This window comes from Amblyomma mixtum, chromosome 10 (genome assembly GCF_055824585.1).
Source record: "Amblyomma mixtum isolate Tamu chromosome 10, ASM5582458v1, whole genome shotgun sequence".
NCBI classification, from domain to species: Eukaryota; Metazoa; Arthropoda; class Arachnida; order Ixodida; family Ixodidae; genus Amblyomma; species Amblyomma mixtum.
Window position 1 is genome coordinate 22340688 of NC_143021.1, and position 18328 is coordinate 22359015.

At 43.7% G+C, this 18328-nt stretch overlaps 1 protein-coding gene and 1 long non-coding RNA gene across 2 annotated transcripts in view; one reads left to right on the forward strand and one right to left on the reverse strand.

Moving 5' to 3' along the window:
• Window positions 1-18328, reverse strand: part of LOC149325328 (chymotrypsinogen A-like) — a 421762-nt gene that overhangs the window by 292749 nt on the left and 110685 nt on the right. The gene's annotated exons all lie outside the window — the stretch shown is intronic.
• On the forward strand, window positions 1992-5840 carry LOC149325334 (uncharacterized). The gene is made up of 3 exons (XR_016286597.1): window positions 1992-2244; window positions 3051-3231; window positions 4910-5840. It is a non-coding gene; the product is annotated as an uncharacterized LOC149325334 (long non-coding RNA).

Here is an 18328-nt window from a genome sequence, read left to right on the forward strand (position 1 = left end):
ATCCTGAACAGAGATCCCGAATCGACGAGGCTTTAATTCATAAAATGCACTTTTATTTTCCAAAGTACACATTTACTGAAATCTAGAGAGATAATTCGTGCTACGGTGATGCTATTAGTAGGCGGTCAAGGTGGTTCCTGCAATGCACGAAATTTCGTAATACCCCTGCAAAAAAGAAAGTAGGGGAACTAATGGCAGCAAACAAGTTTATTGGTATGTACAATAAGCGGGCAGCCACATCATTCTCAAAACACAGGACTGACGCCAGCGCGAGCTGTGTGCCTTCTGTGTCCCCGTTTCTTGCGCCATACCAGTTTTTTTTTCATCATGAACCAACTCGCCCAAACTAGAGTTTTACATCATTCTCAAGACACTGCTTACGGCTGCTACGAGAGAGACACTATGAACAACGGCTTATCTTCGTGTGCAATTTCTTTTTCCGCCGTTCCTCTCGCGATTGGTTCAGCCCTTTTACATAAAAGTGCAGCCTTGTCAGCACATAGAACTTTGTCAACTCTGTTGTGAGAGCATCTGCATGCTGGCTGCAACCTAAGGCATAACCAAAATTTGCCTTCACAAGCAGCATTACGTCTACTATGCTGTCACAGCAGAGTTTCTCGCGACTGAAGAAAACAGTGAATATATCCTCTAACTTCTTCACTGCCCGGAAAAGTTCTTGCGAAGGATACAGCAACCCTCCCTTGTCACATATCACTGTGAATTCAGAATTTCTGCCTTCCTTATTGGAGCTTTCCAATAGAAATGTTTTGCAGTGTGTGCAGTCATAACGTTTAAGAAACTTTCGGGCAACATACCCTGCCATATAATGTATAAGCCGGTCGTCGCTCTTCTGCTCTACATACTCTCTGTGCTCAGAAGGAATACTCTGAAGCATGCGCTCGGCTGAAGCTAGGTTACCTTTCTCGATGAGCTGGTCAATTGCAACAATCCTGTCTTGTGTAGCAGGAGCATCGCATGCACCCAGGAGAGAACTTATTTCTCCACTACCTCCATTAAGGTCAGCATTGCCTGAGCGCACTGTTTTGGCAAGATTATAAAACGACAAGCAGTTGACGACAATTAGAAACTGTGTCGGTGTTGGGTGGTCGTTGGACCCGCACGATTGCCTGATTATGCCAAATAAATTTTCCAGTGGATCCTGGCTCAACCTGGATGTCATGATGTACTTAAATCCCTGGCTGGCGGTGCAAGTTGCGCTCCCAAATTCGGCGTCTTTCCTCATCTTTCGGCACGGTAAACAACGACGGCTGCTTTCCTTTAGTCCACTTGTAGCCGGTTTGACACCCGGGAGCAAAGCAGTGTCGTTGTCGTTGACGGTTCGGCATTCCCACGTTTCACGAATGAAGAAGGCAGCCGCCGAAACAAACTAAAATGATGCGCCGAAGAAACGGAGAACAGCCAAAGCCGCGGACCATGCGTGAACACACGTGCGAGAGGCAGCACATGGGCAGCACCAACAGCCAGCCCACGCGACTGCAGCGCCGCCGCTCACATCTGGATTCCGTCCGCACTCGCCGCCTCGCCGCAATGCATGGGGCGCGCCGGCTGCTGAACCCACTACCCCCTTCTAGAACACTATAACGCAGTTACGGGGAGCTGAGTTATAGCCTTAGAACTAGGCAGTCAGTGCAGCCGTGCAGCGGCTGCGGCTTTCCTGGCCCCAGATGCGTCGCCTGTAGCTGCCCGGTTTTCCAAGCTTTCGTTCGCAGCGCCGCCAGAAACAGATGGTTGTTAGTAGTCGCATTTTTTCACCTCAATCATTCCAATTTGCTGACTTTGTAATTGAAACAAAATATTTTGTCGTTTAATGCAAGAAGTTTGTGGCAAAAAGGGCTTTATCAATTCTTTTTTTAACGCGTGTAAAGTTAGGCGACATTAGCGCCACCTTTCCGTTCGCTGGCGGCGGATTGCGAGTCTCATGTTGGCCGCGCGCTACACTATCTATTTTAGGACGCTGAAACGACTCTGTTGACGGGGTGCGACGGTTGTCAGCCGTTGTGGGTGCGTTTCTTCAGTTTGTTTGTGTTAAATGTGCGGCCTCGTTAGTGTTGTGGTAGTGTGACTGAACTCGTAAGGTGACAGATGGCTCCAGTGCTGCGGAAGACGTTCTTACGCGCACGCAGTGCTCAAAAACTGCTCTGACGTACTGCACGCAACCACGCCGAGAGCGGCCGGCGCCCGTTGCCCGATAGAAGAAACGGCTTGCCGTGAACGTTGACAAATGTAAGTACAGAACTGGAAAATGACTTCTGCGATGTGTCGGGGGTATGATTGAGGGCTGCGAATGCATTTGAGTTGGTCTTCACGTCTTGTTCGCAGTGAGGTGCAAAATGCGGGCACCACGCGATCGTTTGCAGAGATAAGGTGTTCTGACACGCTCGCTTGCCAACTATGCAACTTTTAACCCGCCGCCTCACGCTCTTTGCGTCAGCTCCTCGGCGCAGGAGTTATGTGATAGAATTTGGTTGCCCGCCGAGAACTATGGGGTGCTGCTTGATTCGTTATTCCGACTGAACAGGAGCAGCGCGTGAAAAGGAGACCATAAGAACGAAAAGTGCTTGTAGCGGCGTGCTTCTTTTGATTCTGCTGCCTGAGTGTTTCCTGGATAAGGAGCATTGCCCGTTCTACGTCGCAGTCACATCAAGTGCTGTGTTTCTTGATAGTTCTGGTCAACGAAACGACGATTAAAAATAGCAGAACCATTCCATTGCAGTGCAGCTGAGGTAATCGCACAATGGAAGGTTTGTTGTCATTTTATTTTTTTACGTTCACTACATTTATGTCATTCCCCCATTTTCAGTCTGAAGCGATAAAAGTATAACGTGATTCGCGAATAATAGCTTTAAGAAAAGTATGACAAGCTTTGTAAACCATTTTTTTGCTAACTATTGGAGGCATAGGTAATTAATCATTAGCCTCCACTCATGAACACATTGGACTGAACAGCTAGAGGTTGTAATGGGATGTGGCTTCTGTGATGTTTATGAAAGCATGGCTCTAATGCAGCCTTTCTTCAAATGCACCCGCAGTCAAGCCCTGTACAGCTGCTCCACCGGTATCATCACGCTACTTTTGCACCAGCTTTCATCTGTCATCGAGCCAATGCTACCTCAACCAGAGGCAAATGACATCAAGACCTGCTGGTTCAGCCTATCAGCCATTGACACTGGATATCAAGCATGTGCCACTTGTAAAAGGATAGGTAGACAAGTGGGTATATTTTCCTTGTCTTTTTTAGCCTGCCAAAAATCATCTGGTCCAGGCTCCCTCTCTCTTTCGTTTTTTTTTTCTTTTAAAAGGACCAAGAGAAAGGGAAAAGATATTGCGGGCATCATGAAAGCACTCCCCTAGTCAAGTGCATTGTGTTATAGTGTGAAATGCTTTTTATAGTTTTTTCCTTCATGCCTCTCGTGCTTGGAAATCTTGACCACAGTATAGACCAAATTAAAACAATTATCTGCTTCATGACCTTTATACAGCAGTCTAAAAGCATCAAATAAATTTTATAGGTTTACTTCAGCAGTACCTACCTCTTACAAGGTATGGCATGTTTGAAGTGAACCAGTGATGTGATACGCATGGCCTAATGGGCAATGCATAATTGAATATTGGCGTTCAATTGGAGCACTCTGCTTTAGAAGCATATTTGTTGCTAGCATCAATAATTGATACCTTACCAGGTTATCCTTGCATTACATGAAACCCTGCAAAGCTTATATTTTAGCTGTACAGAAGAAAGGTGCTTATTCGATGTCGTGAGCATTGCTGAGGTTTTCTTTCACGCTCCCTTTGTCACAACTGACTGCACTGTACAGTTGAAATGCATTTGGAATTGAGTATTGGTGCATTGTTATTTTTATTCATGCCGACGTTCAGTTACTGATTGCATTACACTAGCTGAGCCTAAGTCAACAAATATTGCTGTGACCTTAACAATACCCCTGGCTTTACTTGAACCGATGCATTTGATGTTGCCTTTCTCCCGTGCCATCAAGGTTTGTAATAAGCTGTGTAAATAACTTAATTTACTTTCTCGAGGTATTTATTGCTGCAAATTAGTGACAGGTAATTTCCTAAAGAACAACCTAATTGCACATTTTTATCTTCTTTGGAACACTTGTTTGCTTGTTTCCCTTGTATTCTTAACTTAAACAGATATGAGCAGGCCTCAGCACTGGAGGGATGTGCTGCGGGACAAATAAAAAACTACCAGTCCAGCTGCTCCCTTAGGGGCACGTTTCTGAGGCTTTTATCGCTTGTAGTTCTATGCAGCTTTACTTACAAGTATTGTATCTGACGCAGTGTGTGCCTTAATATTTTGATTCATTTGCTTTAGAGTGTGCCACTCTTGCCCTGACGAACTTGCTCACCTTTGTACTCTTTGTTCATACATTTTCCCCTAACACCTGGTATAGCTGCAAATGATACATTATCTACAGCAACATGTGCATTATATTGCAATGTCTTTGTGCCATCACTTTTGAAAACAAAAGCTCCGTGAATTTTTGTGCAGACAAATCAGAAACACAAAGTAATTTTTATATTTGATGGCCTGCATGTTTTCTTCATATGACTGGAATGGCTAAATATCTCTTCGTGGTAGCCTAATTTGGTGTAACACGTTAATGTCAGTTCCTGTGAATATCATTCAGTCTTCGAATGTGGGGGCAGAATTGAGCACAACAGCATGTTGTAGCTTTTTCTTGTTCAAGGACGCATTACATTTAGTTCTAGTCTTGTGACTGCTGCTTATGCTATTACTCAGCAGCCTTATCAAACTCACTCAGAGTGCTGCATTTTAGTGCACATTTAACTGATTGTTGCTTCTCCGTGTTTGATTCTATTAGAAGTTACTATAACTGTATACTTTGAATGTTTTCTTGTGCAGTTCTCTTGCTGCTGCATTCTGCCATGGAGGAGGCTACCTGTTTGTGCACACGTCTCATCACTAGGACGCTACCTCTTCCGCTGGTGATGCAGACAAGTAACGACAGGGTTAATTGGAGAGGCATGGGAGAGGCCTTTGCCCTGCAGTGGGCATAGTCAGGCTGATGATGATGATGAACAACAAGCAGGCTGCCTGATATTGAGGACAAGTGTCAGGATAGTGCACCAACAAAGTCGCTTAAGCATTTCTGTGCTGATGCATTTTTATTAAAATCAGCTCATAGCTTAATATCTACATCCATGGGGACATTTAGCATATGTTTGGCATCTGTTTGACTTTTAATTCGCTAGTGTTTGCAGCCTTTAATGTTGGTCTTAAGACAGTGTAAGCATTGTTTCACTGTGTGGGATTTTTTAGCTGTTTTGGAGAGATGTGTGTGTATGCATGCAGTTTTTTTCCACGGGTTTGTTATGTGGCTCATGGAACTTTCATGTTACAGAAGAAATTATTTCGTTTCTGTGTTGTACAGGAAAGTGAGCAGTATTTATATGCACCAGGTGTTTCAGGGAAGAATAAGTAGTTTTCAAAAATATGGCTTTTGCTGCATAATATTACCAGTGTTAGCAGACACCAGAAAGCCGGTGAGGTGTATTTAGTAAGCTGGTTAACTAATTTCTGATAATTAACTTTTTAACTAACACAGGTTTGCAACTGGTTGCAGTTAGAGACTTTTAGCCAGTTGTTCGTAGTAGCCATATCAGTTTCTGGAATGTACAAAACATCATTACTTTCGCCGCTGTGGCTCGACAAAATTTGGCTGCATCGTGCGAAAATACATGCGCTTTTGAAAGCACACATTGAAAGAAACCCCTCCAGTGCATGTAACTGCTAAAAATCTCTAATGGAAACTAGACGCCTAACTCTGATAGTGAAGGAATCATATTCTTAGCAGTAAGAAACACACATAACACCAAGACACACACACACAGGACACCCGCTAGACTTCAACTATCTTCACTGGACACTTGTACGACATAAATATGTATCACTGAGCACACGCAGGTGCCTCGTCATCCACAACAGGTCTAACTACGCCCTCCCCTCTCCTCCAAGGCATACGGTTGCGCTGATAAAGAATCTCTTTCTGCCAACGCCAGGGAGGGAGTGTTTACACATGTCACCCGCCTCTTGAATACGAAAGACTTCGATAATTTCTCTTTCTTTTTTCTCGGCTTCCAGGCCTTTCGTATTCAAGAGGCGGGTGACATATGTGTAAGCACTCTCTCCCTGGCATTGGCAGAAAAAGGGATTGTTTATCGGCGCAACCGTATGCCTTGGAGGACAGGGGAGGGCGTAGTTAGACCTGATGCCGATGACGAGGCACCTGCGTGTGCTCAGTGATACATATTTATGTCGTACAAGTGTCCAGTAAACATAGTTGAAGTCTAGCGGGTGTCCTGTGTGTGCGTGTCTTGGTGTTGTGTGTGTTCTTACCGCTAAGAGTATGATTCCTTCAAGCCGTTACCAACTAGCCCAACTTAATGTTTTGATAAAGTTTAAAGGTTCATTAATAAAAATTAGCTAACCAGCTTACTACGTAAGACTCTTCACAAGTTTTCTGGTGCCTGCCAACACTGGTAATACTATGCTGAAAAAGCTGTACATTCGTCTCAAAATACCTGTTTTTTGAAAATTACTTAGTCTTCCCTGAAACATCTCGTATATATGTAAGAAAAACCTAACGGGATTTAATTGACGACGTTTTGGTTGGAGGGCAAGCCGTTTTCAAGTGTACTACAGCATTTGAAGCATACAGCTTTTGTTTCGAATGCTATACTATACTCGAAAAAGGCTGGTCCTCCAGCCGAAACATCGTGAATTAAAACCTGTTATGTTTTTCAATTGCTGTGTGTCAGTCATTGTTACTCAGAGGGAACTGAGGGGAAGTGTGCCGAAGGCAATATTCTGTTTCTCTATTGTTCTCCATAAAATATTTTGATGCATCATGCATGTGTTGTAGCGCGTATGTACACTTGTGCACAATAAATGTAATAATTTGCATTTTGCTTCTATTATTCTTTAAGCACTCCAGGATAGTGTTCACAAAATGATTTTGAAGTGATAAAACTATGTTGGTAAAAGTGTTGTACTATGTAGTTAACATACACTTTTCCAAAAGTTGATGTAGGAATTATACTTTCTTCGTACTTGAGTCTTTTGAATAAGGGTGGCCAATTGTCGGAAGACCGTTGATAGGGTGTTGGTAGACATTGTCGGTATGTGGTTGATAAGAAGTGTAAAGACTTTCTATGTACTTGAGTCTTTTGGGTAACGGTGGCCAATTGTCGGAAGACCGTCAATAGGGTGTTGGTAGACATTGTCGGTATGTGGTTGATAAGAAGTGTAAAGACTTTCTATGTACTTGAGTCTTTTGGATAACGGTGGCCAATTGTCGGAAGACCGTTAATAGGGTGTTGGTAGACATTGTCGGTAAGTGGTCAGTAGGAAGTGTATACAAACTCGATAAGGTGATGATAGGAAGTATAAAGACTTTCTATGTACTTGAGTCTTTTGGATATCGGTGGCCAATTGTCGGAAGACGGTTGATAGGTTGTTACTACAATGTACAAAGACGTTTAAAAGACTTTCTATCCAATGTTGATAGGTTCTATTAACAATTGTCGAAAGACTTTCTAAAGAATGTTACTAAAAATTTTTGTAAGGGGCAACTCTTTGCACGAACTGGGGTCGGAACCTAGAAAAGTAAAAAAAAAATGCTTTATCAACATCGCTCTGATAGAAGCTGCGTAAAAAGTTCAGACGCTGGCTTTACTGCAGAAGGGAGGAGGGGGGGGGGCGCCTTTTTTTTTGTACAATAACAGCTTTTTCGCTCAATCACTTCAGCTTAGGTTTTCGTACCAGGCAGGTGTTGGTCGTGCCCATTGCGCAGATTCCTTACTATGCATAGTACAGCTAAGCTACGACGGTTAAAATGTCTCGTCACGTTCTTTATATGCGAGAGAGAACATGTTATCATGTTAGGTGGCGGTTTTGTCTAGAAACACAGCAAACCTAGTTCTTCTAGCAATGACATTGAACTCCGAGACAAAAAAAAACAAGGAAGTAAAATATTTGAAAAATGGCGCGGAATAAAATAGATTCTTCACGAAGTGCATTAGAATTAGAAAACTCACCGGGTGTTTATGGGTCGCCGAACACGAGCCTTTTGGTCCCATTCGGTTTTGAAACTGCACTCATCTGTAAAAACAACTTTTTCCAGCCGTGGACAGTCCAGGACTCGTGCTGTTGGGCGAACGCCAAGCGCTTCGTTTTGTTGCACACACGCAGGAAGGGCTTCTGAACTGCAAATCTGCTTCTCAGGCCTGCGTCATGAAGGCGCCGCATGATCGCTGTTTTGGAAACGTGAAGACCAACCGCTTCCCGGATCTCTTGGACCGATGAACCTGGTTTCTTGGCTGCGACAGCGACGATATGAAGGTCTTCTTCTTGACTTGTTTCTCGAGACCGCGGCTTGCGAGGTGCATCCTTGATTCGGTTTTCCTTCTTGAACGCTCCGGTTCACAGTTTTTAGTGGCCTTTGTGACAACTGCGAAATCAAACGTTGCGAGTATCCTCGCAGGCATAGCCGCACGATCTTCCATCTTTCGGTCTCTGGTACTCTAGCCATCTCGAACTGACTGCTGCCAGACAAGTGAAACCCTTGGGAACCGAACAGCGTTCTATCACCGCCGTCTGCTCCCATGGAAACACGAAATGCCGCATCATCCATATTGCGACCACGCTGCTTTCAAAATCAACGTCCTGGTTATCTCCAGCTCAGTTTGTATGTTCTGTCTTCATTTTAGTCTTTCATCGAAAGTAGTTCGAATAACAACATCCCTGGCGTGTGGCGGTGGCGCTGCGCCGCGCTGTTGCAGACCACACGCGGCCGGCTGCTCCTTGCACGCTTAGTGCCCGTGTGCCTGGTGCCGCCGATCGTGCACTCGGACCGAGCATTATGCGCGATTCTCAATTTATAAAATGTGTACCCTCATTGCTAAAGCCGAAGGAACCGCGAAAGTTTTTTACATGACGTTGTGGGTATTTCTTCATCATTAACCTGTCTCGGGGCCTACAGCGGCACCGTTTGTCTTTCTGGAGTATGAATACCGCAGCCATGTCGGCCATTGATGTTGGGCAACGGACCAAATGCACTAATAGCTAGAGCGAAACAAAACTGCGTGAAAACGACGGGACAAAAGAAATGCACGAATACACACACACAAAGCGAATACACACACACAAAGCGTGCCTTTCTTTTGTCCCGTCGTTTTCGCGCAGTTTTGTTTCGCTCTAAACATGAACCGACTAGCCCAACATCATGTCTTACTTCGATGCACTAATAGCCCCGCGGCAACTGCAGGAGGTTGCTTTCGTGGGTTCAGAAAAGAAAGTAGACAAGAACTAGAGATGTCCCTCCTGCGCCACTATTGCATCGCGGAAAAATTGCCTAAGAAGCATCGGAAATGAAAAAAAATATATTGCAGAAACACTCGTTCATTGTGTAGTTGCGAGAAAAATCATTTTATATTTAGTTCACCCGTCGCGTTCTAGAGTTCCTACCTCCACAAGCGAATCGTCAAAAGAGCGCCGTAAGAGACGACGCGGGGCTGGCTCCACCTCCCCCGGTTACTACGCCTGCGCCTGGTGTCGCCGATTCTCGCCGTTTCTCAAAAGGGGCGCTTCGCGGAGCTGAGCGGCCATGCTGCGCGAGGTTCCCTTTAACAGTGGACCATACTGTTCAATGGTGGGGACTACTTCACGCATCATAGATGAAAAAGCTTTCCATTTCTACGTTAAAAATCATATCTCTCCCTATGAGAGCGCGAAAACGGACGTTCGGGAAAATGTGCAAAGGCTTTTGGTGGGGAGGGCGACCGCCCCCTCCGCCCCCTCTTAGGACCGCCACTGTTTCGCGATCTCTTTCGTCGACTTCAATTTGCCAGTAGCCGCTCTTCAGGTCCATCGATGAGAAGTACTTAGCGTCGCACAGCCGATCCAATGTGTCATCGACGCGGGGGAGGGGGTAGGCATCCTTCTTCGTAATGCTGTTAAGGCGGCGGTAATCGACGCAGAAGCGAAGGGTGCCGTCTTTCTTTTTCGCTAGGACGACTGGTGTTGCCCAGGGGCTGCTCGCTGGATGACAGCGTCACGTAGCATTTCCTCAACTTGCTTGGGGATAGCTTGGCTTTCTAGCGGCGATACGCCGTAGGGCCTCTGTCGCAGTGGTCGGGCGTGTTCGTCTGTGATAATGCGGGGCATGGAAAGCCCGGTTCGTCGCACATTCGATGCTGATGAGAAGCAGTCGCTGTAACATTGAAGAAGACTGCGTGGTTGGTCTTGTCAGCTCCGGGTTAATGCTGTGTTGATATCAAACGTGGGTTGACGGCCTTGGTCAGATGATTCTACGGGTTGATCGGGTAGGGCAAATATGGCTTTGATGTCTGTCAGCTCGTCGAGAAAAGCAATCGTCGTACCTATGCTTAGACGCCGGTATTCTTCGGTGGTTAGCAGCACCTGGGGTTGGCCATTTCCAGTTTGAGCGACTCCCCTTGCGACCCTTATTCTTCGATCGAGGAGTTTGAAAAAGTTTGAAAGTTTGAAAAGTATTTATTTGAAGTGTATTCATTTATTTGAAAAGTATTCATACACTTCAGGAAGGAGGCCAAAAGGCATGGTGCCTGACGAGGGCCTTCCTCCCTGGGGTAAGCAAACTGCATTCGGCACATACACACACAAAATAAACAAATACAATAAATTTAGCGGTGGCCATTACACTTTCTGGAATGTTAAAAGAAAAACAAAGGAAAAACTGTACAACAATGTTAAGGTATCTTCAAAGTTGTTAAGACGCGTGCTGTTGGGTTACTGGGAATTATAAAAAGGAAAAAAATATATGCATTCATGTTAACTGTTATCAATTTACAATATGTCAGAGGATGTACCGGTTAGTCATGTAGTCAACAGTGCAATCACTTTTCTCTTGTATATTTTTTGAGTTTTGCATTGATGGAGGATGTCATGAAAATTTCTGTTTTCATTTAAAAAGGTAGTCATTTGATATCTAATCGTTTGGAATCCGTAATTTGTTCTTGCTTTTGGTGCTCTTATTGTCATGTGTCCAAGGGGATATGGGTTTTGTGGTAGTTCTGGTGTTGCAAAAAAATTAGTTTCAAGATGAAATCTGTTATATGTTTCAAGTGCTAGCCGAAGAGTTTTTAATTGAAAAATTCTCAGTAACCCCAAGCTGTTCCACCACGGGTTCGTACTATCCAAGTAGCCTAGATTAGCAATTGCTCGTATGGCCTTTTTCTGTAGTAAAAAGAAAGCATTTAAATTAGTCTGTGTTGAGTCTCCCCATATCAGTAAAAAATAGTGAAGATGTGAATGTATTAAACTGAAATAAAGTTGCTTTTTGAGCCATACTGGTAATAGAAGCCTAAATTGGCCTAAATTGGTAATAGAAGCCTAAAGTGGGCGTGGAAGCACCGCAGCAGCAATGGCCTCACGCTGGCATCTGTTCCTTGTGCAGTTTCTCGGCGCTTTCTTGGACCCCTGCCGGTATGGCCCTTCATCGGCTCCGGCCTGCGGGAGCGTCGTCGAGGACCCGTCCTTGGATCTGTTTCCCAACAATCCTGACGCGCTAGCCTTCAACTCTTCGTTGCCAAGTTGCGTCGTCTGCTTGAATCAAGTGGTGGCGCTGGGAGACTTCGCTGCAAACGAGGCATCCGGAGGAACATCGACAACGACAAGTGCGGCGCTGACGTCGGCAACAAAACCGAGCAACCCGAGCATCGTTGTCAGTGGGCGTGGAAGCACCGCAGCAGCAATGGCCTCACGCTGGCCTCTGTTCCTTGTGCAGTTTCTCGGCGCTTTCTTGGACCCCTGCCGGTATGGCCCTTCATCGGCTCCGGCCTGCGGGAGCGTCGTCGCAGACCCGTCCTTGGATCTGTTTCCCAACAATCCTGACGCGCTAGCCTTCAACTCTTCGTTGCCAAGTTGCGTCGTCTGCTTGAATCAAGTGGTGGCGCTGGGAGACTTCGCTGCAAACAAGGCATCCGGAGGAACATCGACAACGACAAGTGCGGCGCTGACGTCGGCAACAAAACCGAGCAACCCGAGCATCGTTGTCAGTGGGCGTGGAAGCACCGCAGCAGCAATGGCCTCACGCTGGCCTCTGTTCCTTGTGCAGGTCAGTCAACTTCCTTATGAATGTTTTAAATCTGATGACCGGTGTTTAGTTGTGCTTCCACGCCCAGAAGCAGTGCTGCAACCCTTCAGTGTTCTTCTTTTGTTGATATGTGGTGATATAGAAAGTAACCCTGGTCCTGGAAATGCTTCGCTCCCGGAAATTTCGAAAATCCTGGATGACATACGCCAAAGGTCCATTCGCATAGAAGCAGCCCAGGCTACAATGTCTGACGACTTATCCGAGTTGAAGCGAGGCCAACAGGCGGCAACACGCGATATTGCCGATATCAGAAAGCGTCTCGAAGCTGTAGAAAACGTAGCGACTGGTTTTGAAAACTTGCAACGGGATCTTTGCGATACACGTAAAGCACTTGAACTTGTGCAAAAGGAAACACATGCTTTGCGTGCTCGTTTAGATGATAGCGAGGACCGCTCACGGCGTGACAACCTTATCTTTTATGGATTTGATGATAGCTCTACCGAGACTAACGAGCAATGTGAAGAAAAAGTTCTTAACCTAATTGCTGAAACATTAGAACTCTCTTTAACGAGTGACTGCATTGCTAGTGCGCACAGAATCGGTAGATTCGACGAGAACAAAACCAGGCCCGTGATAGTAAAATTCGCCGCGCATAAAACCAAGGTGCAGGTGCACTCAAAGCGATCGATGCTGAAGGAAAAGGAAGTATCTATGAGTGAAGATTTTTCTGCGGCGACACGTAAGGCGAGAAAGCGGCTAATTGACTATGCGAAAGAGTTTGATTTAAAAGTCAATTTAAGGCACAACAAACTAATTGCCAATGGCAAATGCTATGGATATAATGCGGAAACTGACCTAGTGTTTGAAATTGGACCTGCTCTAAACAGTGAACCCATTCAGTCTCCGCGCTCCCTTCGCTCTGGTCGAACTCTAGCGGGTACTGGAACGTAGGAGCCCGCCAGGGGTGGTGGTACTGCCATTGAGAACATTGGTCTGAGTGTGGTTTTTACTAACATACGAAGTCTTTTGCCCAAAAGAGATGACTTGAGTGCATTGATAAATGATTGTAGCGCTGATATTATTGCCTTAACAGAGACATGGCTGTCTGATAACGTGTCCAACGGTGAACTATTTTTTTGTGAAAAAAATTACAACATATTTCGATGTGACAGATATGAAAGGCAAGGTGGTGGTGTTTTACTTGCTGTCAACGACCGAATTGAATGCTTTCGTGTTTCCGTAGTGACTAGTTTAGAAATTGTGTGGTGCTGTATAACTTTCCGTTTTAAGAAAATTGTTATTGGTGTCTGCTATCGACCACCGTCAAGCCCCATTAGTTTCTGTGAAGATTTACACGACTGCCTCAATACAATTTCTGTGCGCTTTCCGGATGTGAGCATTTTTCTTTTAGGAGATTTCAACTTCCCAGACATTGAGTGGAATCATGATAGTCCAGTCTTTCTTTCTTCGTGTTCCAATTCTAACCACTTCCTTCACATATGTTCCGATTTCGGATTAACGCAACTTATTGAGCTCCCCACACGTGTTACTGCCACTGCCTCATCCCTTCTTGATCTCATCCTCACATCATCTCCAGACATCGTGTCTTCTATCATTCATTTGCCTGGGTTAAGCGATCACATGATAATCAACTTCAACCTCTCTCTACCCCTATCCCGCTCACGTAAGCAGTTCAAATACATCAGAGATTACAGCAAGGCTGACTTCCAGGCTATTAATAACAATATGTCTTTATTTTTAGATGAATTTTTGAGTGTTTATCTCGACCGTAGCGTACATCGTAACTGGGAGATCTTCAAATCTAAAGTTTCTGACCTCGTAAATAAATACATACCAATCAAAAAGGTATATAGCAACAGTGCTGCACCCTGGTACAACAGGTATCTTAATAGGCTTTCCAATAAGAAAAAAAGACTTTTCAGGACAGCTCGCTTCACACACTCTGCTGTCAGGTGGTCCGCGTATAAAGCCGCTGCAGTCGCTTATTCAAAGGCATTAAAATCAACCAAATTTACCTTCTTTAATCAGACTCTTCCAGCTATGCTAAGCAATGACCCGAAGCAGTTTTGGAACACAGTGAAAGGCAAAGGAAATACCACCATACAACTATTTACCCCGGATGGGGATCCAGTTCCTGACCACCTGTGCGCATCGCTTCTCAATAGCACTTTTATCAAAGCCTTCTCTAGCCCCACCGACACTTCCGTCCTACCTTCGCTCATAGAATATCACTTTCTACCAATGGATCCCATCGTCATCTCCTCAGAAGGAATTCGTGGCATTATTAACCAACTTAAAACGTCATCCTCTTGTGGTATCGATGGCCTCAGTACTAAATTCTTGAAAAATACCGTAGAATGTTCTTCCATTATTCTACATTGTATTTTTTCGCAGTCTTTAAACCATCACACCCTTCCTAATGACTGGCTCACCGGCAAAGTAATCCCAGTGCACAAATCAGGGGAAACGCAAGATCCACGTAATTATCGTCCCATCTCACTTACTTCCGTTCCATGTAAAGTTCTAGAGCACATCATATTTAGTCATCTTGTTAATTTCCTAGAATCAAACCAGTTCTTTACTCCGAAACAGCATGGTTTTCGCAAATTCTTCTCGTGTGAAACGCAGTTAATGATTCTCACTAACGACTTGCATGTTTCTTTAGACTCTGGACTCATTACTGATTGCTTATTCTTAGATTTTTCAAAAGCCTTCGATAAAGTCAGTCATTCTCTTTTACTTTTAAAACTGAGCCAACTTAACATTGACCCTAATGTACTCAATTGGATTCGTGCCTTTCTTAATAACCGTACTCAGTTCGTCTTCGCCAATAACCACGACTCATCACCAGTGCCAGTACATTCAGGTGTGCCCCAGGGGTCGGTTCTTGGCCCGTTATTATTTCTAATATACATCAATGACTTACCTTTAAAGATTTCATCTAACATGTGCTTGTTTGCTGACGACAGCGTAATTTACAGAGTAATTAATAACACTGATGATATTATTCAGCTACAGACAGACTTAAATAAAACTTATGACTGGTGTCAATCGTGGAAAATGGAATTAAACATATCTAAATGCAAATGCATGCGCGTAACCCGTAACCAGCAAACGAGCCCAGATTATTTTATTAACGACACTCAGCTGAATCCAGTCTCGTCTTACAAGTATCTTGGCGTTAATGTTTGTTCTAACCTTTCTTGGAAAGCTCATATCAGGTTCATTACTTCAAAGGCTAACCGCATGCTAGGGTACGTCCGCAGGAATTTTTCATCCTCTCCACCTTCATTGAAAATGCTATTATATACTACACTCATTCGTCCGAAACTAGAGTACGCATGTTCAATTTGGGATCCTGACACCATCACATTAACAAATGAACTCGAGGCCGTGCAGAATCGAAGCGTCCGTTTCATCGTTGGAAACTACCATCGCACTGCCAGTGTAACAAAAATGAAATCTAATCTTAAACTCCCCTTACTCTCCACTCGCCGTAAGCTATCACGCATTTGCCTCTTCCATAAAATTTACTATCACAATCCTTGCCTGAAAGCCATCTGTGTAAAGGCACCATCTTTCATCTCGCCTCGCATAGACCACAATCAAAAAGTAGCTGTTCCACACTGCCGCACAGTGACCTGCTCTAATTCCTTCCTCCCTAAAACATGTCGTCACTGGAATAATCTTTCACCCACAGCCACCTGTGTTAGCGACACTGCGCGTTTTAAAAGCAAATTACTCGCACTGTTAGACTCAGACCAATTGTGATATGTTGTTTACTCATATATAGACTACATAAGGTTTCTTTTTTTGTAATCCTTTTATTTATTTCTTTTTACTCCTGTACTTTTGTTCACAATGTTTTCGTCCTATGTCTCTAGGATCTTTCAATATTGTTCGTATATATAGCCCTGTTTTTGATCTATGTATTGTTTTCTTCACTGTCCCACCCCCTCTGTAATACGAAAGCCCTGAGGGTAAAATAAATGAAATGAAATGAATTTATTTAGAAGGCCCACTGATCGCGAAATTTTTTTTCTTACTTGATTAATATGGTAAGTCCACAGCAGGTGTTCATTAAATATAACTCCAAGGAATTTTATTGACTGTACTCGTTGTAAAACATTTGAATTGTATAATATGATTGGCTCATCATCTATGACTTTATTTTTAGCTCTGAATAGTACATACTTCGTCTTCGTGATGTTTACTTCTAACCTGTTGGCCCTCAACCGTAATGTAAGGTTTTATAACCAGAGATTTGCGCTACATTCTATTGCTTATAAACTCGCGTCATGAAAGAAAATATTTGTGTCGTCAGCGTATAAAACTATTTCGGAGGAAGGAAGAATATTAACAATGTCATTTATGTGAACTAGGAATAGAATAGGACCCAGTATTGAGCCCTGTGGCACACCAGTGCGTATAAGGCCGTGGCCTGAAGGTATGTCGTTAATCATTGTGAATTGTACTCTGGATGATAAGTAGCTCTGAATAAGATGAAGTGCGGAACCTCGTATCCCATAGAATTGTAATTTGCGCAGTAAATTCACGGTCTGTCACGACTCGGTCGTGACAGACCGAGTCGAAGGCTTTTCTAAAGTCTAAGAATAGCCCAATTGTAACAATTCTGTTTTCTATATTGTTAATTATTTTATCCTTTATGTGAATTAAAGCTTTTTCCGTAGATTTCCCTTTCTGAAAGCCATATTGTTCTTTCGCAATAGCTCCGATCTTAATGAAGTACGAAGTAAGGCGGGTATTGATGACTTGTTCAGCAATTTTTGAGAAGACCGGCAAAACGGATATTGGGCGGTAATTGTTAGGATCATTATAGCTTCCTGTCTTATGTATTACACAAACTCTTGCTATCTTTAATTTATCTGTAAACCTGCCTTCTTTGAGCATTTGGTTGCATATATGGGACAACAAAGGTGCGATAATATCAGATACGGCTTTCACTACCTCACCCTTGATGTTACCAGCTCCAACGGAACAGTTATTTTTTAGACGCATTATATACGAAGAGATTTCGGCTATAGTTGTTGGGGAAAGAAATATAGAAGGCTTTAGTATGCCTTTATGATATGACATTGGATCAGTGCATGTTGTTTGCGCAGACTGATTTTCACCAACCGTCAGGAAGTGTTCGTTAAACATGTCTGATAAGGGACGACCTCTGAGTGGAACGCCATCTACCACAATCTCTGCTGGAGTTGGCTCCGTTCGTTTTGATACTAAATTGCTGTATAACCTCCATATCTGATTAGGGGCAAGTTTATTAGCGAACGCTTTTGCGTAATATTCCTGTTTTGAGGTTTTTAGATCAGTGTTGAGCTTATTCCATACAGCTTTATGCAAGTTTAGTATATTGATGTCCTTGTGCTTCAAAAAATCAGCAAAGAGATTCTGTTTTTGCCTTATTCTTTTGTACAGCTCTTTCGTAACCCACGGTTTCTTAGACTTTTTGTACCAAGAGCAGCGGACTAGAGGAAAGGCTTCATAATAGGCATCTTGAAATTTTTTTCAAATACATCGTAACAGCGACTAGGATCTTCTTCATTAAAAACGAGTGACCAGTACACGTCTGAAATCATGCGTCGAAAGCAATTTATAGTTTCGTCATTAACTTTTCGATAGAAAGTGTTAGCTGCGCTATTAGAAAAAGTTTTCCTCGAATGGGGAAAAAGGACAAAAAATGGAAGATGGTCGCTAACATCGCAGGCCATCACACCCGACTGGACATCATTTGGTAAGAAATCAGTGAAACATAAATCGAGAGCAGTTCTGGCACTTGTGGTAATTCTTGTTGGCAGGTTTATAACATTTGCACAGCTGTAGGTAGACATCATACCAATAAAACTCTTAGAAAGTGTATTCTCAGTCAATATATGTATGTTAAAATCACCCAGCATGACAACAGATTGGCTATGTCCTGTAAACCAGTGAAGTACACTGTCAAGGTAGGAAAAAAAGCGTTCAGCTTTACCAGACGGGGTCTATAAACAAGAATTATAATAACACCACAAGATTCGACAACAAGTACCTCAAAATCACAATCAACAACGGAAAACGACTCTAGGGAGGCGTGTGATACGCCATCACGAAAATACAGAGAGACACCGCCCCCTTTTTTGTTGTCTCTGAACAAAGACACATGAGAA